The 10,224-nt window shown below is 30.2% G+C and overlaps 1 protein-coding gene across 1 annotated transcript in view; it reads right to left on the minus strand.

Annotated features, from left to right (window-relative positions):
• LOC125066843 (octopamine receptor) overlaps nt 1-4,513 on the minus strand; it is a 56,242-nt gene extending 51,729 nt beyond the window's left edge. Inside the window, exon 1 of the mRNA XM_047675130.1 lies at nt 4,456-4,513. The gene's annotated coding sequence lies outside the window, so the exon portion shown is untranslated. The remainder of the gene's footprint in view (nt 1-4,455) is intronic.
• Nucleotides 4,514-10,224: the final 5,711 nt, after the last annotated feature.

The following is a 10,224-nucleotide window of genomic DNA, read 5'->3' on the forward strand; positions in this document are numbered from 1 at the left end:
GCGAAAATACTTAGTATTGTTGTATTCCGGTTTGAGAGGTGAGTAAGCCAGTTTAACTACAGGAACGTAACATCTCAGTTCCCAAAATTGGTGGCGCATTGATTATGTAATAAAATTTCATACGGTGCTAATTTTTACTTCGTACTTTCATTAAAAAGCAGATGAGCAGCAGGATAACTTGATGGTAAGAAATATTCAAACATATTGCCACTATAAGTAGTATAACTCACTCCTTACTTCCATTCACCGCCAATTTAAGATATCATGTATTTTTTATTGCACTGATTCCCTTAAAAACAATATATAATAAAACCAAAGGCTCTTTTGCGGCATCATTAATTTGAGTAGAAGGCATCCATTCAGGTACCTGTACATATACTCAAATATTGTTATCAAGAGAATGATAAACGCAAGGTAAAAAATTGCAAGGAATAAAGATAAAAACACTATTTCATTTCTCATATTATGTGTCCTTTATTTTACACATATTCTCATGTTGTAAGAAATAAAATATGTGTTCATTTGTCACATTAAATATTGTGTGTGTATTTTTGTGATTTTATTATTTAATTTTTGAATTATTTTTACCTTATACTAGTTTTTTTTTTTACTACTTTTGCATTATTTGTGCAAATAAAATAAATATTATATTTATTACATAAAAAAAGGAATATTACTACACCAAATACATTTTAAATTCATTCAAACTTCCGCCTACGTCTATACCAGCTCTTCCGACGATAGGAGGGAAGGTGATAGATAGATTATGTGTTAAACTATCCCTGAACATAATTTCATCCTAATCCATTCAGTAATGTTTGCGTGAAAGAATGACAAAGTGAGATCCACCCATCCTCAGAAACTTTCGCGTCTATAATATTAGTGGGATATAAGTATGAAGACGATAAAAGAGTTATTATAAATTCATTCTTGCCCGAAGTTTTTGAATTTACGTAATACATGTGTTAATTCTACCGAAAATAGCTAAACACCTATTAAACGTATTCTGGATACAATTCACATTGCACATCGATGGTAGACTCGCGTTAAGCATATCTGTTTAGAGACTCGAGCCTAAATTATGTTTGTTAGCCTGAAATCCTACTTGAATAAGATTTTTAATTCACGCCCTGTCCCAATTAGAACTAGTAATCTGTATATCCATAGAATTACTGGTTTCAGTTCTACAAAGACAGATTTTAGCTTTGTATTAAAGATATATATAGAATTACTTAAATAATAAGTTAGAACGATCATATTATGTTAAATTCTTAGTTGACATTATTTTTTTATTTAATTTCGAATCATAATAAAAGAACGATAAATGACGATGGGAAAATGCGACAACGTCGAATAAAAATCATACCAACAGTGTTCTTGATAAAATTTAATTGGTATTATTATTTTAATATCAAATTATGAAAAATTTAATAGTTCCGTTTTTAAAGAACCGTTATAACGAATACAACTATATTAATATTTAATGATTAATATAGCTAAATGAACTTCGTAGATTTGATTCTGATTCCTTTAAATAAAATAAAAGTAAAGTAAAAGCCTTAAAATATCCCACTGCTGGGTCAAGTTCTTCTCTCTCTTTGAGAAGAAGCTTTGTAGCCTATTCTGAAACTCTGCTCCAATGCGGGTTGGTGGATATACATGAGGCAGAATTTTGTTGCAATTAGGTACATATAAGTTTCCTGATGATGTTTTCTTTAACCGCCGAGCTTGAGATGATCAACACAGATTAAGCATACGAAGATCAAAAGAGAGAAACACTCAGTGGTGCTTGCCTAGGTTTGAATTATGGATTAAAATAGATGCATTCAGACCACTACCCACCTCGCCTTATACATATTATATACTTAAATAATTTCAGCACAATTGGTAACTAGCCTTTAAATACCAGCGTGCATTTTGTGTAACGTTAGTATCGATGTGAGGCCTGTGAGGCCGCGTCGGAATTTCAAATGGTAATTACTCACCAAATACATCCACGACGACAATATTACCGATTCTGATATCAATGTGGGCTAACCATGCAGCTACTGAAAAGCTGGGTTCGGTATTGTGAAGAGAGAGGACTAAACTAGCAAGTCGAATACCTATCGGGGCCTCTGAAACCGTACGTCAGTACGTAAAGGCTAAAACTCGTATAAATAAGAAAAATATTGCACTGAAAGTACTTCTTTGTAATAATATTTTTATTCGACTACAGCTTTTCTAATATAATAAAAGCAACTAAAATGTATTATTAATTACTATTAATTAAAACGTCAATTATAAATTTCATTAAGTGGATATGTCTGACGGTCAAACCATCCATCTTTCATATTATTTAGGCCATTAAGGTCCCCTTTATTTGTGCCATCTGTCTCTGTCGATCTTTGACAATTTATGCACATAATATTGCCTATTGTTACAGTATAATATTAACTAAACTATTTGGGTATTGATATAACCTTACTAATTGAAAATTTCTAAAAAAAAAGTATTAAAAAAGAATTAAAAAATATTCTACTTAATATACAAAGCTTAAAGTATAACGAAACATTAATTAAATGTGTAATTTTTTCAACATTCAAGTAAAAGAAAACAAAAAAAAAGTACATTAAAATTATAGTATCCAATGGCATCCTTTCCGTAGCCTCTTCTACTCTAATCTATTGTAAAATATTACATAACCCCCAAATTCTATGTGTGGTCAAATATAACAAAAAGATTTATTTTACTAAAACTCTAGCTCAAAGTTACACAAACAGTGAAGTGTAAACTTGGACGTAAGTTTAATAAAATCATATCGAAAAATCTTTTGACATATTTTCGGTCGCGAAAATGTCATAAATTTTAAAGCGAATATACTGATTTTGTTTTTCAGAAATTCCCAGTATTACAGTCGATACGAATACAAAACGATATCTCTATCGTCATGTTCGCAGTTCACAATAACAGTTGACGACAATACCTTCAGACGTTAATAATAAACTTACTCAATTATTCTTGACCTGAGTCAAGTATTACTGTATCGAGTAAAAATACGATAATTAATAATTATTATCATAAGATTCTATTTGATTTTTTCTTCAGTGTCGTAACATTATTATAATAATGGCATATTTATAAAACATTGAACATCAAAAAGAAATGATTCGAAGCTATCCGTGATGTTTTTATTTATTAGTTATTCGCTTTAGAGAAATGAATACAAACAAGTTTTTTATTGATAAATGAATTAATTTCTCACAAGATTTTTCTAGCTAAATCTAGAAATAATTGGAGACAATTTACATACAATACCATACAAACATTAGGCATATAGTATAGTAGTACCAAAAAAAGTATTTTTACATAAAGTATACTCTTCATTGACTATCAAAAATTGTATCTATTTCCACACAAAAAGACTCGCTATTCACACTATTGATAGAACTCATTCAAAAACTTTTATTTCATATGCAAATTATACTCGAATGCTTACGAATATTGTAAATCGATTAAAATCCAATCAATCATATTGAATGGGAACAGAGCATATGGTTGGGATGAATAAATAATACTTTTTAGTTTTATCCGAGTATGACACAATGAATGAATTACATCGTTTTGCGGTACTTAATATGCAATGAGACAAGAAATAGAATTCAATTGACAGTTTTAACATATCATTTAGTCTTTAGGAAAACAAATTGTGATGTCTATTGCATGAAAATATTAGTTATTAATTGTGATTTTATTTAACACCTTAATTAAATATGAAATTTATTAAAAATAATATATTTTTTTCATAAATAAAGGAATGGACATAAGAGTATACGTTTCATTTACATATTCAGAACAATACAAAAATAAGATTGATTATTAGAAGTTACGTATGCTACGTGCGTAGCTACTTATACGTGAAGCTACTACCGGTTCAAAATGAAGAAAAGAAGAACTAGTAAAAAGCTTAGTTCTTCCTCCATTTACGTTTATCGTTTATTTTAATGTTTAGAAGGTACTATAATTATAATAAGTCCGGCATGAACTATCGAGAAATATTAGTTCTGTGTTGTTATCAACTACTTACAAAGTAAACTTTAAGCTTAATTATTATACAAATTGCAATAATAATATCGAGGCAAATTATCTACTGCAATATTCGTAATTGATCTTAAAAATCCATGATATTGACGTGATAAAACCTTTCAAAAGAAATCGGATGCAATTTTTCGTTTCTTGATCTGGCATCGACTTGACCTATTTTCACTATTCAATCTCGCCTCAACAATAGAGTCAAGATTTTGTCAGTATTTCAATTATTCTATAAAATCGGTTATTAAAACGATTATTCTGCCATAATTTTAAATTAAACGGAAGGTTTTTATTTACGATGTATTTTTTTTTTCAATCTTTAATCATTTATTATAATAAAAATAATACGTTAAATGATTATTTATTAATTAATTTAAAACTTACCTTATTCACTTTAATCTTCGTTTCAATAGAAGTTCAATAAATAAAGTAATCATTTTCAACTACACACTTTCAAAATCCAAATTAATTTTAGTTCCGTTGCCACCTTTTTGTATTTTTTTAAAATAGTAAAATTAAATAAATAATCATACGTATAATATGTTCAATGTTCTTTAAGAAATCAAACACAGAATGCAAATTTAAAAAATCGTAAAGTTAGCAGACAGTTCCGCAGCCACTTTCGTAGTGTAACTGATGACGTGTGCACAGCGTAGCGCTCAGTTATCAACTAACGTTACGAGCTCTACGCCGTAGAACAGACGACGACTACGTACGATACTTGACAAAGTAATATTTATTGCCTTTTAATGTATACTTTTTTTTGTTTTCCTAATATTATTTCAAACTAATTTCTCTTTTCAATTAATCGTTCTTAAAAGGAAAACGGCTTTTTTGTAAGATTGTTAGTAATATCATACACTACAATGATCTTCAACTTTCATAAATAAATTCGTTAATTCTAAATCTTATAATAAAGTATATTATGTAAGACGTGTAAATGTGTACTAAAGAATATTGCTAGTTTATGAATTTTAAATTCGGAATGATTTTTATTTCATTTTATATGTATATACTACATAAAACCTTGTTAGAGCTATTTTGATTAAATGATAATGAAAAAAAAATCAAATTAATCATATTATAATCTAAAGAACATAAAACCTGGCTTAGAATGGAAGTTGGTTCTGCTTTCGACATTCAGCTTTTTGCGGCACCGTATAGTTTGTAAACAAACTTTTAAATTAATACTTTCTGACCAGAAGTGTAATACTAAAGTAGCAAACACAGAGAGAATTGTTATATTAAATAGAAGACATTTTATCGCGTAATAATTTTTGTAAGAGAACCTAGTGAGATTTTTTTTTGTTGAATTGTATTTAAAATTAAATTTAAATTAACCATTAAATAGAGGTTAATAAAACGAATAGTAGTAGTTAGTAAATTGAATTGCGAGTTGAAGCCCAGGTAAGAATTACTGAATAACTTAATCTTATTTATTGTATATCTTGTGCTAGACGGTGAGGGGAACATTTTAAGAAAATCTGCGCGCAACGGATGAAAATCTTTTACATGTGCACAATCCATTTTTACATTTATTCCTTTTTTTTACTCTTCAAACCTTTGCATCAAATAAGAGAGGAGACCTTAGCCCATCAATGGGACATGAACTAGCTGCTAATTATGCTTAAATACTTGCTTGGATTTTTTAATCGAGTTCACCTATTGTGCATGTCTTGCTGTGTTTAGTTTAATATAAAATTAATTATTGCAATTCAAATTTTCTATTAATTATAAATAAATTTAAATAAAAATAAAATATATATAAATTTCCCTATTAAATAGACTGAAATGAAAAAAAATCGGAAAACGAAAAAAAATTATTCAGGAATCAAGAAATCATGTTATATATCAAATATAAGAAAAAAATAGAATTTTAATTTCTTTTAAATATGTCTCTGTATGTACGTGTGGGCTATGTGTATATGTAATAAAAACACTAGGCTATTACTTGCAAAGTAATAAAATATACATAGATTCAAAACATAAAGTGAAACAACATGAATATCAAGTGAAGCTTTTATTTATCCATTTAATATTCACGACATACAAATTATTATAACGGTTATACAACGATTCATATATACCACTTCTCGGTATCTTATAATTCCCGAGACGGTATCAAGGGGTGTCATATAAAACATTCACACATAGTCGTAATTTAGTGTCAAGCGATGAACGTATAATTTTAACGTATTTTCAATGCGTTTAATAATAATAATATACTTGTGATGAACCGTAAAACATAAATAGTATTAATATTCTTAGCTCGTAATATAATATTTCTCTAAGTTAATATAAAACTAGCATCCCGGCCCAGCTTCGCACGCGTGCAACTATTTAACATAGAAAATGATATGATATAAATATAATTTATCATACTTATCATATTTTAACATTTTACATTAACAGCCTGTAAATTTCCCACTGCTGGGCTAAGGCCTCCTCTCCCTTTGGGGAGAAGATTTGGAGCATATTTCACCACGCTCCTCTAATGCGGGATGGTGGAATACACATGTAGCAGAATTTCGTTGAAATTAGACACATGCAGATTTCCACATGAAAATTCAGTGGTGCTTGCCTGAGTTTAAACCCGAAATCATCGGATACGATGCACGCGTTCTAGCCACTGGGCCATCTCGGCTCTGTATTTCATTAATTAAAACCTGTTAAATTCTTTGTGAAATTTTATTATGAAGCAATAGAATTAAGTGCTTTACCTAATGCCGCATAATTTTATCGTATGTATAAGTATACAATAATTTAGGTAAATCACAGAATAGTTCAATTCATGCTGTAAGAATTTACTTTGTATCTTACTTGGCGACTTATGGTGATACGTAATTTTGATACGTGTGTCCTACGAATTTTATAATTATGATAGACAACTTCACATATCACATTCCGACATTTCACGCTAGCGTTCTGTGGTGAGTTTTGAGTTTTCTCCTACTCTCTTTACAGAATACCTCTACTGACATAGTTCCAAACAAATGTTATTAAAATACCTTAAGTTTCAATAATGTTGAAATAGTATCGATATACATTTATTGTTATTCCATATTTACAGATTTTCATTAATCTATTACTATTTTGTCTCTATAGCCGGAACGGCAAAGTTCCAGTTTCATCCGATCTCCGATAAACCCATATAGCTGTACTGGCACGATAAAAGTTTAGCTTTTATGGTATTAAGCCTTTTTTTATTTACTAACGTGTTAACGTGCTGTGCATCCGTGTAGGGATTGATAACATTCACAGTTATTCATATTGTAAGTTTCAAAACCATTATATGAAATAACATCATTATCATCCTCCTGTCCTTATCCCAATTTTACTTGGGGTCGGCGCGGCATGTCTTCTTCTTCCATACTTCTCTATCTGACGTCATCTCACAAGTAACATTCTTTCCAGCCATATCATCTTTTACACAATCCATCCATCGTTTCATTAGTCATCCCCTTCCTCTATATATGGATTCTATATTCGGATTATTCCTCCGCACAATATGACCATACCATGATAGCCACCTTCCACATAACTTCTCAGCTATCGGTGCCACTTTCAAACTTCCTCTTATGTACTCATTCTTTACTCTATCCATTCGCCTAACACCACACATTCCTCTCAACATTCTCATTTTAATCATTACCCTGTAGATCAGAACGTTGTATCTTATAACGGGATAAGAGATTTGTATATATATTGAAATAAATAATAAAAAACAATTATTAATGTTACAATAACCGTTAAATGAAAAATGTCCATATTGAGTAAATCTTACGTATTATTTTTGCGTTAGCTTTAAGTGTTATTTTATACGTTTGATATTCCAGACAGTCGACGATTTCGCGTCCACTCCATTTCCTGGAATTCCAAATAACTATCGATAAATAGCATATGTGAATGCGTTCATATATAAATATGAGCGTATTGGCATGGAGGGTAAATAGTCGACCTAAAGATGAATGTGAACGATCAGATGACGAATAATAGAGGAGAATGGAAGAAAAAAACATGCTGCGCCAACCTCAAATATATTGAGACCAGGGCAGGGCAGGGCAAAAGAAGGATATTTCGTTATTTTTTTTTTTTGTTTAAATATTAAATACGTTGACAAGCAAATATTCTTTTATGAATATTTGTTTTTACTCATATTTCCATATCTAAAATGTCCGTAAAAATATTTACATAGTTATAAATTAATTATCCCTATAACCCTGAAAAAATAAGTGTTATGTGAGACAAGAAAACCTTCTGCTACAAGTAAATTATGACTAGGAAATTCCGATTACAAAGGATCTACATCTTGATTTACTTCCTATTATACGATAGAGACAACAAGTAGCCTGACACAACCAACTAAATTAACAAAATATTTGTTTCTAGTTTCGAAAATGTTGTGACAGAGAGACATTCGTTTTGAAAATCTGCAATTATTACGCGGAATTTATTTTCCTTGCAATGAGTTAAAATCTAGTGTATTTTTTGTAAATATTGAAAGTAAAAAAAAATAATGACTTTTAAATACCTTTGAATTCATGACGTAAATCTTATTAATACTAGTAACCTTTTTTATTAAATCTTTATTATCCTTTTATTTATTTGAATGTTACTTAAAACTTTCCACAATATTATTTAGCAATAAAATTTAAAATTATTATAAATATTCGTATAAATACATATTTAAGCTTTATGCAGTCAAAAAAAAAGAATAGACTAGCTGTCTAAAGAACTTCGGTATCGACAGACGTGTTTTATAAATAGATATAATATTGTTTTTGACAATACATATAAATGTGTATCACAGTGGAAATTTACGGTTGCTCGAACATATTCACGAGGTAATAACAAAAGATCAATGTATTTATTGTCCTACCGGGAATCGTATTGTGTTGCAATCGGCCCTACAGTGATTAAAATAATGAGAAATGTTATTTGAGTAACGAATACGATAATATAAAATAAAACATTATATTAACATAATAGGAAAATGATGAACGGATACCCAAATCCAACAACCAGAGGACAAAAACGAAATAATTGACATGACATTGACGCGATATAATTGGAGGTCTTGAATATTATCATTATTTGCCCGTTTGGGTAGGTACCACCCACTCATCAGATATTCTACCGCCAAATAATAGTACTCTGTATTGTTGTATTCCGGTTAGAAGGGTGAGTGAGCCAGTGTAATCACAGGCACATGGGACATTGCATCTTAGTTCCCAAGGTTGGTGGCGCATAGGTGATGTAAGGAATGGTTAATATTTCTTACAGCCCCTTTGTCTATGGCCAGTGGTGACCATTTACCATCAGGTGGCCCATGTGGTCATCCGCCAACCAAAACCATAAAAAAAATCTATGATATTCATCGTGGATTTGTGAAATAATGGTGTTTTAAACGTTATCGAAGCTGGTATCGGAACTTTGCAAGTTAAATTTAAGTTAAGTGTATTACTATAAGTAAAGCCATTTTAATCTAGAAGTGTTAATAGTGCACAATATAGGTGAGCTAGCTAACGAACCAAATGCAATATAAATCTTAGGTTTGTTAATCCTCATTCCTTCTTCGATTTGAATAGGCTATAGAAATAAAATAAATGTTGAGGAGTTCAAAATGATTTCCTGATATATAAAGGGATTTCTATGATAAACTTGGTAAGGTAAACAGAGGCACTATATTATTTTATCATATATGACGCTAAGGCTCAGGACCGGTCTGAAAACGACAAAAACCGGAAAGGTCGACATCCAGGGCTCTGAGTTTTATAGCAGCATATTTTAAGTTTTTTTTGATGACAAAGAATATGACGAGAGTTTTGTGTTTTTCTATAACGCACGCACACATGAGAATTACATGATGACAAATAGTGTTCTCTGTGACGTCGGCTGTGTGTCTTCTAAAAGGCAGCGAAGCACCGAAGTGCGGTATAAAAATTTCAATGTTCTCCGAACTTCGCTACATCTAAAAGAAATAAGCTCTATATATACGATGCTAATGAATATTAATTCCTGTCAAAAGCTATAAATTGTGATATTTGATTTTAAAACTATTGAGTTCATGTGGAAAGTATAAAATATGAAAAATCTATATATTTTATTTGATTGGTCTAGATGAAAGTCTGCGCCTGACATTCGCGCTTTCAA

The sequence above is a fragment of the Vanessa atalanta genome, chromosome 10, assembly GCF_905147765.1.
Source record: "Vanessa atalanta chromosome 10, ilVanAtal1.2, whole genome shotgun sequence".
NCBI classification, from domain to species: domain Eukaryota; kingdom Metazoa; phylum Arthropoda; class Insecta; order Lepidoptera; family Nymphalidae; genus Vanessa; species Vanessa atalanta.